Source organism: Gracilinanus agilis, chromosome 4 (assembly GCF_016433145.1).
Source record: "Gracilinanus agilis isolate LMUSP501 chromosome 4, AgileGrace, whole genome shotgun sequence".
Lineage (NCBI taxonomy): Eukaryota > Metazoa > Chordata > Mammalia > Didelphimorphia > Didelphidae > Gracilinanus > Gracilinanus agilis.
The window spans coordinates 248,422,298-248,442,243 of NC_058133.1; the positions used below are offsets into that span (position 1 = coordinate 248,422,298).

General features: G+C 35.4%; 2 pseudogenes; one reads left to right on the forward strand and one right to left on the reverse strand.

Annotated features, from left to right (window-relative positions):
• Positions 1–19,946, reverse strand: part of LOC123246299 — a 52,875-nt pseudogene that overhangs the window by 1,181 nt on the left and 31,748 nt on the right.
• On the forward strand, positions 8,376–8,470 carry LOC123248154 (annotated as a pseudogene).

Genomic DNA, 19,946 nt, shown 5'->3' on the forward strand with positions numbered 1-19,946 from the left:
GGAGGAAGAAAGAGGAGGATGAGGAGGAGGAGGACGAGGAGGAGGAGGAGGAGGAGGAGGAGGAAGAGGAGGAGGAAGAAGGAGGAGGACGAGGAGGACGAGGAGGACGAGGAGGACGAGGAGGAGGAGGAACAAATCTAACTCCTTCCTTTTACATATGAGAAAACTGAAGTCTAGAGTTTAAATGACTTTCCCAAGATCACAGAAATATTAAGCAATGGAATCAGGATTTAGAACCAGTTCTTCTGACTTCCAATCCAGTGTTCTTTCCTATATACCTGTAGATTCCTTGTTCCTGATACATAAAATGTGTTTGAGTTTGAGGTTATTAATAAATGTAAAGTAAAATAAAATATTAAATTTCCATATTATAGGACTTGTATTACTAGTATCTAAGGATTAGGAAAGTACAAAGTAACAGTAAGTAGCATTTACATAGTGTCTTAATTGTAAATATATTAATTTGTTTACAAAATGCTTTACATAAGTTATTTCATTTTATCTTCACAATAACCCTTAGAGGGAAGGACTATTATCATCTCCATTTTACACTTGAAGAAATTGAAAGTAAAATCCTCTGATTGACTTGTCCAGGGTCACACTGCTAGTAAATATATGAGGTAGGATTTGAACTCAGGTCTTCTTGACTCCAAATCCAGCACAGCCCACTCTTCTATATAGCTGCTTAATAGCAAAATCTCATAAATTTAGTGATATTTTAAATGTATCTTAATCTATTTCTCACACCAGTATTTGCATATATTTGCAATATAGTAAAACATTCATATATGTACAAACATTCTCTTTATTTCATCTACAAAAAGCATACTTCCTTTTTCATGGATTCATGTAAGGGTGGTTGACTTTCTCCTTGGGGTCAAAGATTTATAGATAGGAAACCAATCAATTTATACTACCTATCTTGTAGACTTGTTATGAAGAAGATGTCTAATGAATTTTAAATCACTAAAGAAGAATTTTTTGTTATTATCATTATAATTTTTATATCTATAAATCCTTGAAGAACAAGAATATTCTGTCTATAGTCAATGCTTCTTCTGGACCACTATTTCAGGAAAACCCCAGTTACCATGACCCATCTCATTCTCTACTCTCCAACATCTTTTCTCTAATTGTCTTGCTAAGTAGATATCTTTCCTCTTCTATTTACCCTTCTGGCCACAGCTTTAGATCAATGAACTATGATCAAATCAACCCTGCCCTTATATCTAGATGATATTTGTTGATCTTCTCTCCTATCATCCTACTAAGTCTCTTCATAGCTTTCTGGAACAAAATGCCTCTCCATTGGCAAACACTGCCATTTGTATAAAAACACTATTTCCTCCATAAGACTTTAAGTTTCCTCAGGCCAGGAAATCATTTTGCTTTTGAATTCCCCCCAGCCCCATCACTTTGCATAGTTCTTGGTACATAGAAGGAAATTGATAAATACTTTCCTTTATTATTAATTATTTTATTCATTTACCTTGTAAACAACCTAATTTAAAGTTGCTAGTTTTGGTTGGTAAAAATGATCAAATATACTAGCAATCTGTAACCATCCTTTTTCCTTATCTAAAACTCCAGCTCACATCTCTGCATGTTGACCACATGGCAGGGTGAATTATTTAAAATTCGTTTCATCTGGTTTCTGTTGGGATTGGGGGTTTAAGGGATAATAAGATCATAGATTTAGAACAAGAAGGGAACACAGAAGCCCCCTATTCCACTTCTACCCTTATATTGCTTATGAGGAAACTAAGACTTAGAAAGATTAAGTGACTTGCCAAAGGACACATAAGTAGCCAATTGTGAAGCTGGGATTTAAACCTAAAGCTTCTGACTCCAAATCTAACATGCTTTCCATTATGCCATAATTTTATGTTTTGTGCTTCTGACTTCTTTATCTCATGTGTTACATAATGCAAGTTGATATTTGTGCCATAAAAGTAATATTTTTCCAACAATTCACCTGTTCTCAAACTAAAAATAATTTTTTTCTCTTAGCTTTGGAGAAAAATATCAGCTTCTTGACTGTTAACTTAGGGAATTCTATTAATGATAGTTCCTAGAGTTTAATTCAGTCTTTTTTTATTTGCTTTTGACTTTTTATGATTTCTTTTGGGTTTTCTTAGCAAAGATAATTGAGTGATTTGCTATTTCTTCCTCCAGCTTATCTTATATATAAGGAAACTGAGACAAACAGGGTTAAGTGACTTGCCCAGGGTCATACAACAAACAGATATCGGAGGCCAGATTTTAACTCAGGAAGATAAGTTTTCCTGACTCCAGATCCAGTGCTTTATCTAGTTTGCCACCTAGCAGACCCATTACTTAGATGGAGTTTGTCAATCTATTCCTCTATCACCATACTAAGCATTTTCATCTCCAGATTTCTGGACCAGAATACCTCTCTGACAATTATTCCCACTTATACATTTCCTTATCCATTAGACTATATATTCAAAGATAAGAAGAGTCATTCATCATCATATTTCAACAAACCATGGACAAATCCTAAACAGCATAAATTACTGAGCAACCTTAGGATAGTCTAACAATACCAGACTGCAAAAATAATTCAGTCTTGAAATAATTTCTTGAAGGAATATAAATAAACTCTGGACCATATCCTCAATGACAGAAAATGCAAGATCAAGACAATTTTTGCCTGTAATTTCAGCTCTCTCTTCATACAATTTGGTTGAAACCTAGTTGATCCAAGTCACAGAGGCAGTTCCAAGAGTTGTTACATTTAGAGTCAAAGCAGCATCCTCTTCCTCATGGTGGCTCTGGGGGCTACACACAAAATAGATTTACCTATTAGCAATTAGTGACTTGCATGAAAAATCTTATTCTGATTGCTCAAATTTTTCATTCCTTTATATAGGGATTAAGTCAGAACTCCTGAATTTGAGTTCTAACATTACTATTTACTACGTGTCTGCTTATAACCTCATTAAGTCAATTCCTTCAACAGAAACAATCTTTCAGAGCTTTTTTTAAAAAAGAAAATTGCTTGTTAAATACATAAATGTATCCTACATATTCATATAGTAGTCCTTCTTTGCTCAGATAGTAGCAAAAAAATGGCAGAGCACTAGGTTTTTGTTTTGGTATGAAATGTATTGGATTTAGAATCAGAAGACCTAGGGTTGAGTTCCAGTCTTGCCACTTCATAATTGTGAAATTGGGAAAGTCACTTAACCCCAAAGAGCTTCAGTGTAGTCATATATAAAGGGGGGAAGATGCTGTTTTCATTCATTGCTTCACAAAAAGGGTTGTCATGACTAAAATGATTTCTAAACTGTAAAACATCACATAGATATTAGCTATTCGTATTTTAATAATCATATACCCAAATCCTGACATACATTACTTCCTGGAAAACTGTATTCTGTTTCACCCAAAGAGGATTGTCAGAGGCCACAAATCAGAAAATTGATAACTCAGTCAGTAAGCCTACTATGTAGCAGGTATTTAATAAATCCTGGGGTTACAAATTAAGGACGAGAGCACCTATTCCCAAGGCAAATGATCAGTTGCCTGGGTAGCATAAGTTCAAGGAACTAGAAATAGAAAAAGCCTTAGAAAGCATTTAGTTCCTCATTTTATTTTGAAAAGGATACCAAACCCTGGGGAATAAAGCCACTTGTCCTATTTTACACAGATATGAAATAAATAGTAGAGCCAAGATTTAAACCCAAATACTCTGACTCCCAATTCAGTTTTCTTTTCAGCATACCACTTCACAGGTGGACACTTGGGAAATTCTGATGGCAATGATGATGATGATGATGAAACAACAAATCACTATTAATGTCAAAAATTTTAATTAATCACATATTAATCGGTATTAATAACCTACAGAAAAATTACCAAAAAGAAGGTACTGGGTTTTATAATATAGCCTGACAATTGCATAAACATTTTGGAGTGGGCAAATGAAGGAGAAGCAGTGGGTGCGGGGGTATGCTGTCCCTATGAAGCTCTACCTCACATCCTGGCTTCCTTGGGACTTGCCCAGGCCCTTTTGTGTTAATCTGGCTTCAGGTAGCCCAACCAGAATGACAGTCCTCAGTCTAACCACACTTCCTTAATAAGTAGATAGAGGAACCCATGTTGGCCAGTCATTTAGCCCCTATTAATAAATATTATTGAACATCTTCCCTTGCATAGGCAAAATGCAATGACTTCAACAGTAGCTTCTGAGAAAATATATTTTCCTTCAGTGGCTCTGATTTGGTCATTAACACTCACTACCTAGAACAGCATTTATTGTTTTATTTCTATTCAAAATCACTATTTCCCATTGTGTATATATGTAGTAAACGATTAATTTCCAAGTGCCCAGACTAACTGCAGTGGTGAGCACATAAACTGAAGATTAAGGAGGCTTGAAGAGACCTTTTAAAAAATTATCAAAATTATTTAAAATCTGCAGTTGATTTTGTAAGGGTGAGTACAGAATACATAATGGATATCCACAGATGGGGGAAATGAGAACCTTCGCCAATCCAGCCCACTGAAGATTCAGAAGCTGCTAAATGTTTTTAAATGAAACAGAAGAGATCAAATTGGGAGTACACAAAAAGGAAGATAGTGAGACAGGGGTCAAAAGTGGCAATCTGTCATCTCAGGAATGAGGTATTGGAAGCCATTGAAGTAGAAAAGGAAACTAAGGCAATGTAGGTCTACTCACAGCTCCAGTCAGGCAAATACTTAGTCAAGCTTTGGAGGCTCTAAGATGCTTAGAGTTATGTTATAAGAGGTAAGAGCCTGCCCCTAAAATCTGGGATGTGCTCAGTCTGACTTGGAATTTCCAATATCTCTGAAGCTTCCTGAAGCTGAGAATATGTAGTCACTGTAGATAGGGGGTAGAGTGCTGAACTTGATCAGGAAAATGCTTGGTAAATGTACAAATATAGCCTATATATTCATATACCAGTCCTTTTTTTGCTCAAATTATTCAATTATTATGTCCTAAATACTTACTAGATGTGTGGCTGTGGGAAAGCAGTTTAACCTCTCTTGGCCTCAATTTTCTCATCTCTAAAATAGGTATAATAAAAAATTTTACTTGCCTCCCAGGACTGTTGTGAGGATTGATATGATTATCTATGTAAGGTACTTTGTAAACCTTAAAGTGCTATAAAAGTATTATTTTTTATTATTAATAGGTTTCCTTGGACTAATCTGTAACATACTATAATATGTGTTCTAAAGTTCCCTGATGGTCAGCCTAGATTAAGATGAAGAAACAATTGGAAACTTAGTATGGTGAGATATCGAGAATGAAATATTTGGAGTCACTGGGCTTTAGTTTAAATGTCGGCTCTGCTCTGAGTGTCTGTTTGACTCTTTTAGACTTCAGTTTCCACATTTTTAAAATTTAGAGGGTTGTACTGTACGACCTCTCAGGTTCTTTCCAGCTTTAAATTTAGGGCCCTATAATCCTATAAGTCTCAAATTCTAATTCATTTAAATAATTGCACTGTCAAAAAGTGAGCATGGGGAGCCTACCACTCAGTTGAAGGCTATAGAGAATAAAGCATAAGAAAACTGGAAAGGTAGGAGGGTATTAGGTTATAAAGGGCTTTGAACAGCAACAAAAGTATTTTATATTGTATCCTGGGGTCACTAGGGAGACCTTTGGGTTCAGAGTGTGGGGGAGATGACGTGCTCAGATGTGAACTTAAGGAAAATCATCATAAAGGCTGAATCATTAGAGGATGAACCAGGGTGGGGAAAGAGCTGAGGCAGGCAGACTCCAACCAGATGGCTATTACAAAAATTCAGATACTAAGTGATTGTGTCCTGACCCAGAATGGTGGCAGTGTCTAGGGATAGAAGGGGGCTTATTCAAGAGATGTTGTGAAGGTGAAATCAGTGGGCTTTGACAACAACTTGAATATAGGGGATGAGAGTCAGGAATCCATGATGACTCCTCAGTTGTGAGTCTGAAGACCTGGGAGGATAGAATTACACTCTATATTAATAGGGAAAGTGGGAGAGGGGAGCACTAAGGTTTAGAGTTCCATTTTGAACAAATTGAGTTTATTTTTTAAAATGTATTTGTTTGTTACATAAAAATACCTGTTAACTCCTTTCCTCCCTCTCTCCTGTTTTCCCTCCCCTTCCCCCTTAGAAAAGACATCATTTGACAAAACATATATGTATATATAAAATTGTGTATTACTTATTTCTATTTATTAGTTCTTTCTCTGGAGGGGAACATAGTCATCATTCTTCTAACAATATTTCTGTGGCTGTATTATATAATGTTCTCTTGGTTCTGGTCATTTCATTCTTCATAATTTCATGAAGGTCTTTTCATATTTTTCTAAGCATATATTTAGCATAAGATGTCTACTGGCTATCCAGTGTGAGATGTGTGAAAATCAGGTGCAGATTTGTGGATATCCACAGAGAGTTTGGGACAGGATAAGGAGATCTGAGAATTATTAATATAGACATAGCCATAGGAGATGAAAGCACCTAGTGGTATAGCATAGAGAGAAAAGAGAAGAGGGCCCAATACAGAACTTTGTGGAGACAAAGAAGGAACAATCAAATAAGTAGGAGGAAAACTAGGAGAGAGTAGTGTTCCAAAAACCAAGAGAAAAGGAAGTGTCAAAGAAGAGAGTCAAAGACTGCAGAAAGGTCAAGGAAAATGAGGATTAAGAAAAGACCATTGGATTTGGTAAGAGATCTTTAATAACTTTGGATAGAACATACAGTAGAATGATAAGATTAGAAGCCAGATTACAAGGGGTTAAGAAGTGATTAAGAGTAGACAAAGTGGAGTCACTTTTGTAGTTGGCCTTTTCAAGAATTCTAGCTAAAAATGGAGAAGAAATATAGGATAGTTAACAGAAAAATAAGGATCAAGTGAGTTTTTTTTTTCAAATTGGAAGAAACAATGGCTTTTTTGTAGAGAGTGGGAAATGAGTTAGCAGATAGAGAGACATAGAAAAATAATTGAGAGTGGGGATGACAGTGGGGGCAATCTTTTGGAGGAGAAAGGATATAATGGGATCACTTGAACAGGTAGAGGGATTAGCCTTGATATGAGGAATGACGACCCTCAATTTAATGAGACAGGTGAGGAAAGAGATAGTAGCAGAAGGCATCTGAGTAAAAGAAGGGATAAGAAGGAGTTCATGGAGAATAGAGAATAGCCTCTATTTTTCTGTAAAATATGATGCAAGGTTCTCAGTTGAGTGAAAAAGGGGGAGCCAGGGGATGTTTGAGGAGGAATGAAAAGGTTTAGAAGCATCACTGTGTAGAGAATGATAGTGAATTGATAAGGATGGTATAGTAAAATTGCTTACCAGCAGTGAGGGCCCAGTTGAGGTTTCATAACATAAAACTTAGTATAAATAATTAGTTTTCCTACATCTGATCTATATGTTGAAAACCTTTCTACTACTCACTTTTTGGGGAGATCTTAAACATGAGCCAAGAATAAGTTGTAAATAACTCCCTGAAATTCCAGGATAGGGGTATAAAGTGCCAAAGAGTTTAAGAAAAAGATTGATATGCTTTTTAGTTGGTTAGATCTCCCCAGATAGGAACCTGATCCACATTCACAAGTTCAGATATGTAATAAACCATTAATGGAAAGGGAGCAGGCACAGTGGCCTCACCCCACTCCCTAGGGCCAGTAGCAGTTTTCTATAATTTCACTGATATAAAAATACATGCATATACATACAAGTGTATGCATATGTAAATTTGTAGTATTAATATTACAAATATTGATACATTACTCTGCACTTAGGTTTCCAATGTAAAATCTCTCTGAATACCCTATATTTAAGTTATGGTCATTGTCCCTTCTATTCCAAATGTTTTGTAAAGCCCCTGATTTAGCTTCATGCCATTCTTAGCTAGTCTATAGGTATTAAATCAGTATTGGTTGATAATGATTTTGACATCACATGCTAAAATAGCAGGTTCTATAAATTTGGGCAAACTGGGAAAATTATAAGAACAAAATCACTTTCTATAGATCAAGATTTGAAAAATGAAATGGATTTCAGCAGGGTTTGTAATATTACAGATGGACAAATGCCATTGCTGCTTTGTGTGGAATGAATTCTTCTGGCTTAGTTTTTTAAGCATTTTTCAAGACAATGTTCACATTTTCCATGACGTGTAGACTATTAGGTGTTAATATGACCATTTGGAGGGATAACACTTCTGTTTTGAAGTTTAAAGCTTGATTTAGAATGACATTTCTGACAACCAGTACCTTGAAAGAAGAGCTTTGGACTGAGATTCAAGGGACATAGGTTCTAGGTCTTCCTCTGCCACCACCTTCTGTGATAGACATTTAATCTCAATTTCCCCATCTATAAAATGAGGTAGTGCTTGCTTCAGCAGCACATATACTAAAATTGGAACTATACAGAGAAAATTAGCATTACATGACACGCAGATTCCTAAAGTGTTCCATATTTTAAAAATTAAATAAAAAGAGATATTGTAATAAATGGTTTCAAGGTCCTTTTCAGCTATTCTAGGGTTATCCTCCAAATATTCTAAGCAAATTTGAACTTTAAATAGGAGCTATTAATACAGAATTCCTAGAGAAGCAGAAATAAGACACTGATCAAAGTGACCAAATTGCCTAGCACTAACATTCAGCAATCAATCACCTAATACTTATAAGTACTAACTGTATCTCAGTCATTGTGTAAAGCACTTGGGATCCAAAGGCAAAAGTGAATCAGTCTCTGTCCTCAAGAGTCTTATTGCAAACCCTGCTATGACAAGGTTTTCCCACAGGGAAATATTGGGGAAATTTGGAATGAATGATCTCATCTTCAGTAATAAAACATATGTAAGTGTTGGATGTGTTATAATGGGATTGCATTGTGTGTACTTGTATTTTTCTTATCTCCCCTGAAGTGGGTTGGCCAGGATCTTTTAATTTTGTAGCTCTTTGCCATACCCAGGTCAAAACTTCACTCAGTGGGTACAGAAAAAAGGACTCTGATAGGGAGAAAGACATATGTTCATTTGGAACTGGCATTCTAGGTGACAGACAGAAAGAATTAGTGAACTATTGTTTGCTTTGACAAGTTTTCCATTGGGAAGAACCAACTTTAAGGTCTGTCAACCCATAATTTTAACAGTGCTCCTGACTGTAAAATTCCCTCATATATGGCACTGAAGACAAAATATCACTTAATCAAATTGATGAGCTATCTCTTTCATAGTATACATTGCGAAGTTATGAGTTATGCTAATTTATTCATTGCATTATTAAATGGTATCAGTATTTTATTTCGCTGGTCTGCAGTTCTATTTTTGTCTTCAATTATAGACTTCAAGCATTTTCTTCTCAGGGGGGCAGGGAGCTGAGTCACCCTTTTGTTATTCCACTAAATATTCTCAACTTGAACTGTAGTGAAAAAATGTTAGTCAGTTTCACTACTATTTTTGCTAGAATAAAGCAGCAGATTCAACATGTGGGCAGACCGTATGTAACCCTTTCCCATACACAGTGAAACCACAGATGCAGTGGCTCATGCCTTAATGAAACAAGGACTTAAAGAACTTTAGGTCAAATTCACCCTAGATATTGATTTTTTTCCACTGATAATTATACCTGAAGAAGATTGCTCAGAGATCTACTCCATAGGATGTTCCAAAAGTCTTACTACAGTTTATAACTTCAATGGCTCTAAACTTTAAAGCTTAAATCTGTGCTGAGATGTCTGGGACAACTTATAGTTTTTTTTAAAATATGTGATTTCTTAGTAGATCAATAGATGATAAAGAAGTGAGAAAAGGCAGAGGCCTATAATAATCATCAATAACTGGCCTCTTATCAAAGCAAAATAAAGCATCACTAAACCTTTGCTCAGAATAAAGGAATTATGCCAGAGTATTTGCACAATCAACCTAGTGACTCTACCATACTTAAGGAATTCCCCCTTTGGTTCTAAAATACTCTAAAACCCATGAATATGGTAAGATAAACATTTCTATGAATTTGGAATTGACTTGCATATCAAGAGGTTCTAAATAAAATGAATAAGACAAAATTTCCTAATAAATTTTGTTCTTTCTTTTGAAAAATGAACTTTTCAAGAAGTAGCTATGCATATGCTAGCTTCAGAAAGTAGCAGGTTCATAGTAGTGTCCCAAAGTGACTATGGATCTTGGGGTCTCTAGGATAGTTTTGGAAGTATCCTCCAAGTTAGCTGGGAACTCTTATTTCTCGCTTTCCCATTGGAAACATTTCTGGACTTAGAGTCAGAAAGATCTGGGCAGTTTTTGCTTCTGACACTAGCTGGTCAACCATGGACATGTCACTGCCTCATTTTCTTCCTATGTAATATAGGAACAATGATATCTCTACATTATTCTATAGGGATTTTTAGTCTAGTTCCCAGGAAATTAAAAAAAATTAAAACATCATTTCATCGTCATCATTTTCCTTTGTCATCCTTTGTGTTTATCCTGTTTGCATTTAAAAACGTTATTCTGAGAAAAGGTCTAGAGGTTTCACACGATTGCTAAAGGCATCTATTTTTTAAAATTTATTAATTAAATTAAGTTAATTTATTTTTAATTTAATAATTTTTTTCACATTTTTGCATGTAAGCAAAAAGGTTAAGAAACTCTGGTCCAATAGGTTTGCTTTTAGACTCAAATCAGATAATCTATATAAAGTGTTTTTGTTATTTAAAACTTTATATGTCTCAGTTCTCTTGTATCCAAGGACAACAAATAAGAAGAAATCGGTGTCTCTGCTTTAGCACCTCCTTTTCTCTTACATGTCTAGCTCCTGGGGTGGGGAGAAGACAGGAACTTGTCCCTGGACACTTTCCCATTCACTTGCTCTGACCAAGGCAACCCTTCTTAAAAGAATGAATCACAGTTCAGTAAAAAACAATTACCTACTTACTTATGATAGCATTTCCCTGGGTTGCTAACATTTATTATCCCCTAAGTAAGTAGGGGTGCTAAATCCCTATTTCTACTCAATTCATATCATAGATGCATGGCTCACTTTATGCATAAACATAGTTGCTGGTCATAGGATTCAGAGCTAGAAGGATCTTAGTCTAGAACAATATTTTCATTTTATAGAGATGGAATGGCTTGCCCAACATCATACAATTGGTTAAATAACAGAGATAAGATTTCAATCCAGTGCCCTTTCAGATACACACTGCCTATGTGGTATATTATAGGGATGCTGAAAAGAAGTTTTTTTCCCCCAAGGCCCATGCCCAGTGTTTGAAATTGTCATCACATGAAATGCATCCCTTCATCTTGATATACTGCTTTTTCTAGATCCTCTTTAGAAATGTGAGTCCTTCTGAGAGAAAAAAACAAAGTAAGTCACTGGCATCCAAATGTGAATTTGACTTATCAAATTGTTTTCTTGTGAGACTGGAGGTGGGGAACTGGGACAGGATGTCTGAACACCTTTGGGAACAGTGGAGAATGGTGCTAAAAGTGGAGAAAGCAGAGCAGAAGGAAGGAAGGAAGGAGAGTATGGTTTTAGAATCAGCAGACCTGGATCTAAAACCTACTTCTCATACTGGTTGAATAACCTTCTCCAAGTCACTTAGCCACCTTGGGCCTCAGTTTCCCCCACTGTAAAATAAGTGGGAAAGAAAGTGAACTAGATAGCTTCTGAGGTTCCTTTTAGCAGCAGAGTTCTGATGATCCTATGAATAGGAGGGGGAGGGGTTTGTGCTAAAGACAAACTTTGCCTACTTCATAATTTTTGCCTGGGGCCAGCCCCACACCCCAGTCAAGCTGTCAGCATGTTCCCATTGCCAACAGCACCTTCTTCGATACTGAAGGACAACACACCAAAAAACTCCATGAAACATACAATGTTTTATTTTTCTTCTGAATAAAGCTGTCTTTTATTCCAAGAGATGCATCACTTTTTAAAATTCCTGCCAGCTCTAATCAAAACCACCTACTCAAAATACTGAACTTTTTTTTTCTCTTGGTTTTACATTTTCTCTTCAAGATTACTGGAAATTGAAGATGAGCAGCTTCACCAAAGATCCATAAAAATAATTAGAAGAAGGAATTCTTTTTGCTAATTATTGGAAAGAAAGATAGAGCCTCCCAGTCCACATCATGAGAGGACTTGGGAAATGGAACCGGTAGATATAAATGTTTCTTTGATGTTTTGCTGTAATTTGCCTGTGGTTTAAAACACGCTCTCTCCCCCAAATCACTTTGAATGTTCAGAAATTGCAATATGTGGAGAGAGGCGAATATTGACTTTTAGATGTAGCTAACTTGATGGCTGAATTCAACTTCTTTTCCCCAAATGAACTGAGATTCTTTTGACAATAGGATTTCCTCATTAAATTAGCCCAAGGCTTGAATCTCTTACTCTCAGGAATGCCCTCCTGGGAGCCAAAGCCAAAACTGCCTAGCTCAAATTCCCTCAGTTATCCAGATAATTGCCTCAGTTCTCTAATTCACTTTTTCTGAACAAATTTGGATGGAGAACCCCATCAGTAATACACGTAAGGTGAATTGAAGAAAAGGTGTCTCAAAGGTGGGCCAAATTATTTAATGAAGTCCTTTTCTGAATCATTCAATCGGCCCTCATTTATTAACATCTGCAGACATAAACCTGGCATTTGAGGAGGTCACTTTATATCAGGAGAAACAATACATGCACATATAATACAAAATGTATGCGAGGTAAATACAAGACAATTTTGATATTGAGGAGAATTTGTAGAGTGGGAGTGGGGAGAATCAGAAAAAGATTTATATAGGAAGCAGAGATTAAGTTGAACCCAGTGGAATACAAATAATTCAAGGAGTTAAAGTTCTGGAGAAAGCAAGTTTTGTGCCTAATGGACACACTGTACAATGATGCAGATATAGGAAATGGAATATAAAGTGTGGGAAATAGCAGGTAGGTCATTGTGTCAAGTTTGAATAAGTGAAAAATTCTTAGCTGTGTCATGCTGGGTAAGTGACTTAATTCTATTACATGGCCCTTGACACTCTTCTGCCTTAGAAATGACACTAAGACAGGAGGTGAGATTTTTTTAAAAGATGAGTGAAAAATAGAAGTAATTATTAAACACCTACTATATTTAAGAAATATCTTATGCTCAGAACAACCCTAAGTGGTAAATACTATTATTATCCTCATTTTATAGTTGCAGAAAGTAAGACGATTAGAAATTAAGTGACTTGCTCAGGATTTTAGTTAGTAAATAGCAAGACAAGATTGGAATTTGGTTCTTTAAGTCTAGATGGAAATCTCTAGCCACAGTAGTGAAGGAGAATAATGTGTAATAAATCTGGAAATATAGGCTAAAGCCAGAATGTGAAGGTCTTTAGAAGTTATCAAATTTTAGAGGAATAGAAATCTAATGGGAACTTCTTGAATATAGACTGTCAGAACTGTGTTTTAAGAATATTGCTGGTCATTTTGTGAAGGATGGGTTGAGATGAGAGCTTGAAGCAGGGACACCACTTAAGAGACTGTCATTCTATTACTTTTCCCTAAATATCTCTGCACCTAGGTGGCCCATTGGATTGAGTGCTAGGCCTGGAGTCAAGAAGACTCATTTTTCCCTGAGTTTAAATCTGGCCCCAGATACTTGTGTGACCCTGGGTAAGTCAGTTAACCCTGTTTGCCTCAGTTTCTAATCTGTAAAAGGAAGTGGAAAAAGAAATAGTCAGCCACTCCATTATCTTTGCCAAGAAATTATCAAATTGGGTCATAAGGAGTGGGACACAACTGAAAATGACTGAACACAACAACAACAATCTCTGGGGTTTCCATCCTTTGGGACACTTCAAGGCAAAATATCCAGTATAATGGTTATGATAAATGATTTGTTAATAGTCGAAGAAGTACCTTGATAATTCTTATGTATGTGATACTTTATAACTTTTCAAAGGACTTTCACTCAAGTTATTTCAGGTTATGAGATATAGGTGGGGGTGGAGTTATTATTTTCTGTATGTATGTGGGGAAAAAATAACAAAATAATTGAGGCATAACTGTCCTACACATCATGTAGAAAATGAATAGCAAAAGTAATATTAGAACCCAGATCTCCTGTATGATCCTGAGTGATTTCCATTGCCTCACGAAATCTATACCTTGATAGGGCAATCTATTCTCATTTATTTCAAATTTCTTGATTTCCTTCCTTCTTTCATTCCTTCTCTCCCTTCACCCCTTTCTGTGAAGCTGCCTCTACCTGACTCATTTAAAGAAAAAGGGCAACGAGGTGATTCAGTAAATGCTGTGGTGGGACTAGAGGCAAGAAGAAGAGTTGAAATTTGAGCCCAGATACTTATTAGTTCTGTGATCTTGGGCAATTCATTTCATCATTTTTTACCTCAGTTTCCTCACATGCAAAATGGGTGTAATAACCTCTCAAGGTTGTGGTAAGGCTCAAAGGAGATAATAATTGTAAAGCACTTATTACAGTAACTGGAACAAAGTAAATATCAGATAAATATTAATTTATTATTATCATCATCATCACATCTATTTGGTAACTTGTGATTTCCAAGTGGATAAGGGTTTTGTGGATGAAAGAATTACTTCTATCCTCCTATCTTTGGAAGTTTGCATTCAGTATTCAATATTAATCAAATGAACAAAAATGAAAATCATTCAAAGCAATAAAATTTATTAATTATTGCAGATAGTAGAAAGCTTGTAAAGGGAGATATGTTGTAGGCAATTGATTTGCTAGGCTGTTGAATGTAATCTCACACCTCAGCTCTTGGTTTGGAGGCAAGGGTATTCTGGTTTGAAGTCTGGATTACTGTCAAACATAACACCTTTGAAAGTGCACCAGGATGGGCTCAATCCCTTGATTTCTTTCAAAGCCAATATCCTTTCAATCACATAAAGATATATACATTTCAGAAAGTGTACTTTAGTTTTTATTCAATTGTTACTTTAGCAGTGTCTGCAATTAAGAACCAGCTCACTAAATGAACTGTAATTACTGCAAATTGTAGTAAGCACTAGTAATTAAAATGTTGCAGTAATGCTAGCCAGCTTTGCTAGATGCCCTTTGAGGGGAGCATAAAATAATATTGCGCCTTTAAATGGTGTTTGTATTGGAGATGAGAAGACCTGAAAATGTAGCCTTCAAAGCCTTTTGGCTGAGTCTCTATGGCATAATGAGATGTAGAGGATTAGTACCTAGACAGAGAACTTAGGACAAGCACATAATCAATTTGCTTAATTCAACAATGAAAGTGGATTTTCAAAATGTGCAATGTCTTATCTCTTTAGAATAAACACACACACACATACACATACATACATACATACATACAGGTAAATAGCTACCCAGTAAGGAAAAAAAATAAATTATTTGCACATTTAGCTGGTTAGAAACCTACCAGGTATAAAACTTCTCATTATTAGGACATACAGAGATATAAACATAGTCTGTTGGAGTATAAGCTTGTTGAGGTTGGGGGCTGACTTGTTTTTGTATCCCCAGCACTTACCAAAGTGCATCAGAATATATTAGTTGCTTAATTAATACCTTTTCATTCTTCTTTTTCTTCATCATCGTATGAAATAAAACTTTAAAGGTAACTAAGAGCACTGAATAGGCCAATGCATTTGATAATAACTATGTGAAGTTGTAAAGGAATTAATCTTGTTATTTGACAGATTTTTTTAAAAAATCTAGGCCAAGAGTTTAAATCATCTGCCCAAGATTATATGGATAGGAAACAATAAAGGCCTTAATTTGAGCCCAGGTCTGATTCCCTGCATTTCCCAACTATATCTAGGAGATCTTTCATAATTCTTGAGTAAGTGGAAAATTATCTAGCATCTGCTTTCTGCCTTTTTTTCGAGTTGCTTTGTTTTCTAAATTGTTGCCCACCTGGAAATCTGACTGAAGTTATCAACAGACTGACACAAAGTAGTTGTCAAATGAAGACTGTTTACTGCTCTCCTTCTACCTCCAGTTTCAAATTGAGAGGCCATTTAATAACATTGTTATTTATATAGCAATTAAGATGCTACAGAATATTGAGTTTCATATTTGACTAATCTATATGCAGAAAAATGGCAGAGGAATGAGGTAGTTAAGGGAATATACTAATCTGACCAGTTTGGCTTTTTTTTTTAGTGTTTCTCTTTTTTCTCCTTCCTCTCTTCATCTGCCAATAGCTTCATCACTAATATCTTCTGTAGTTCATGCTACAGATTGGCTAGAGGTTTTTAAAATTGCTACATGTGCAAATGCTACAGAGGTCTTTGCAAATAAACCTGATAAGTATATAGAAACAGTACATTAATACTATACTTAAATAGTAAAATTAAACTATATGTGGATTCCATAATGTATTCATATTTTAAATCTGTCTCCCTGTAACTTTTACCCTTTGGTCCTAGTTTATACCTCCAGGACCAAGCAGAATCTAATCTCTCTTTCATAAGAAGTGAATTCTACTTGAAAGGAATGTGGATGAGATATTCTTCTACTCCCTGATTTCTTTTTCTTCCCTAGACAAACTATCCCCAATCCATTCATAAAACGGTCTGTAGTTTTCTTACCCACCTGTCTGTCTTCCACTAAATATGAATCTTCTTAAAATCTGACCAGAGCAGAATACCACAGACTTGCCATTCCTCCAACTTGAAATACTATACTTTTCGTACTGCAGTTGTTTGCATTAAGGGCAGTTAGGTAGTAGAGTGGATAGCTTGCTAGGCCTGGAGTCAGAAAGACTCATCTTCATGAGTATAAATCCAGCCTCAGACACTTATTAGCTGTGTGACTTTGAGCAAGTCACTTAATCCTGTTTGTCTCAATTTCTTCAACTGTAAAATGAGCTGGAAAAATAAATGGTCAATCACTCCAGTATCTTTGCCAAGAAAACCTAAAATGCAGTCTTGAAGAATTGGATATACCTGAAACAACCGTTTCAGTTTGTATTAAGAGAGAAGATGTAGTAAGGTCATGTCACAGTCAAATAGAAAATGAACTCTATAGACTGAGTTAGAAAGCCACAAACTAACATTATCCATATATATTATATTTTTACTCATCTTATTAAACATTTTCTGATAGCACTTTAATTTGGTTCTGCGAATAGTTTTGCAGGCCACTTATGGCCAGTGGTCTACAAGTTTGATACTTCTAGCTATAGTGGAACAACTTTGTAAACAGTGAGATCTTAGTCCAAGTCCTATCTTTGACATAAGTAGGTTATGTACCCCTCAGCTAGTCACTTTCAGTGCCATGGACGATTCATCAGTAGACTAAGTCCCCACAATTGTACTTCCCTACACAGATGGATCAGAAAAAATTAATGATCGTATAAATTTTGGGGTTGATATAGTATTCTGGACATATAGGGCTTATAGCCTATTAGAAAGCCCTATGTCTTTCTGAAATTTGCCCATTAAAATTTTTATTTGAATTTTTTACCAGTTGAATGAATGTTACAATATTTTATTAGAAGTCATTTTATATGGTAGCCCTATGTAAGCCTACCTTCAATCATATTAACCCAAAATACTTAGTTAAACCTAGCTACACTTTAAAAAAATTATTGTCATAAAAACACATTTGTATAATGGTCATTGTAAGCTAGTTACACTTTGAATTCGTTTTCTCTCTGTAACTTTAGCATCTTGTACATATGATTGAAGTAGATTCTGCTGGCCCAGGTCCTATGAATGTGATATCAAACTTTTAAATATGCCTAAGAGATAGACACGGAATAGGGAAAATCCTAATAAAGGTTTCAGAATCACACACTCTTGGGTATCACAATCCATTGGGCACTTGTATTCATCACATGGAATTTGACTCTGGAAAATAAATATCTATGTGCCATAGAGAGCTGAAACTTCTGGCAATGATAAAAACGGTCATTTTAAAAGATAGTAATATTTTTATATTTTCATATTGTACCATAGGTAGTTGTATGCATTTCTCTCACCTCTTCTTTGAGACAGATCTAATATCATCTCTTCTATTTTCGATTTAAGTTCCCTTTTGTGACCATTTATTCAAGGTTGCTCTAGAATAAAGAAAAGAAAAGCTTAATAATTTGAGACATATTAAAACCTCTGTCTTCCTAGTATGTGGAGGGGAGACCAATAGTAAGGATGGCAATGAGTGTCCATTCAACAAATAACTCAGGAAGCAGAAAAGACTGGAAATGGGCACTGAGGGCCATCTTTTTGGTACACATGCTTCAGTTCCTAGTTTCTCTTCATACCATCATTAAAAGCTTCATAAATTAATGAAAATTTCTTCCACTAATGCTATATTCTGTTGTCTCACTAAGACAAAAAGGTAAACTTGGGTTCTTGAAATTTTTCCAATGGGGTATAACCTCTGGCAAATCATACCATGTTATAAGACTTTACTTTGGGACCCATTAAATGACAGCCTGTCATCCATGAAGCAAAGAATCTCAGCGTTCAAAGATGAACCTAAAGGTCTTCTACTCAAACTGTGCCTTAGTAGGAAACCTTTGTAAATCATATCCAACAAATTATTGCCCAGATTTTGCTGGAGGATATCCATTAAAAATACACTTACAAAACAACCAAAAATAGACTTGATAAGAAGAGATAATAGAGAAACTAAATTATGCTTAAAGGCATCATAATGAATTTATTTTTGTGGATGTATAGAGATATACACATGTATATATGTATGTGTGTTGTATGTACATATACACATATACATATACACAGTGTATATATATATAAATATGTATGTATATATGCAAACATCAAATGACATAGTACTTAAATATTTAAATGAAAAAGTTAATGGGTTACTGGAAGAAATAGATAGTAAAAATATATTAGTTAGGGAGTTCAATGTATATCCCTTGAGTAAATAAGAAGGAAGTTAAGAACACGAAGTTATAAAATGTCTCTCTACCAGTTCCTCAGTGGGAATAGAAAGGAGTATATATATTTCTCAGCTAAAACCTCAAAAATAAAAACAGAAATCATAAAGATAACCCTCACATAGAACAATTAAAATAAATATATTTAATAAAATGTCATTGTAAAAATAATTTAAATTGATTTAGTATTAAATAACTCAACCTGAAGAATGAGAAGGGGTAGAATAAATCATGGAAACCAATGAAAATTTCATTAAATATAATGACAATGAGAAAACATGTCAGTTTGAGGGGATTCAGAGAAAGCAGTACACTTTCATCAATGGCCATGGGAAAAGCAATTTTCCAAGGCATTAATAATTATAAAAATGCTAATTATAGCAACTCTGAAATTCTACCTCACACCCATCAGATGAGAAAGGATGACAAAAAAATGGAAAATGACAGTTGGTGAAGGGGCCTTAGGAAAACAGGAACATTAATGCACTGTTGGTGGAGCTATGAATTTTACTTTCTATTCTGGAAAACAATTTGGAATTTTGCCAAAAACTCACAAAACTGCATACCCAGAAATACCACCATTAAGTCTATACCTCCAAAGAGATTGAAGAAATAAGAAAAGGACCTATATACATATAAAATATTTTTAATATCCAATGATGAAGCATGCTACTCATCACCTTATAGAGATGTACTCAAGTTGAAGAATGAGACATCCTTTTTTGAACATGGATAATATGGGAACTGATTTTTGTTGACTATGCATAATTGATGCAAGGGTTGGGTTTTTTTCCAGTTGTGGGTGGAATGAGAGAGAGACCGAGACTGTGTTTGTTAATGGCAGGGGTGTGGAGCTAAAGACAAAAGAAAAGAAATTCACCATTTCCTGAGAAAAAATCATTGGACTTTGTGCTTGTAAGGAAATGCTGAATAGAACACTGCTGCTCCAGGTAGTTTCCAAGGTCCCTGCTGTGGGTTTCATACCCCATTAGAGATTTCTCAGAGGTACCATCCAGTACTGCTGCTGGGACATACAGAGCCTAATAGCCTACACC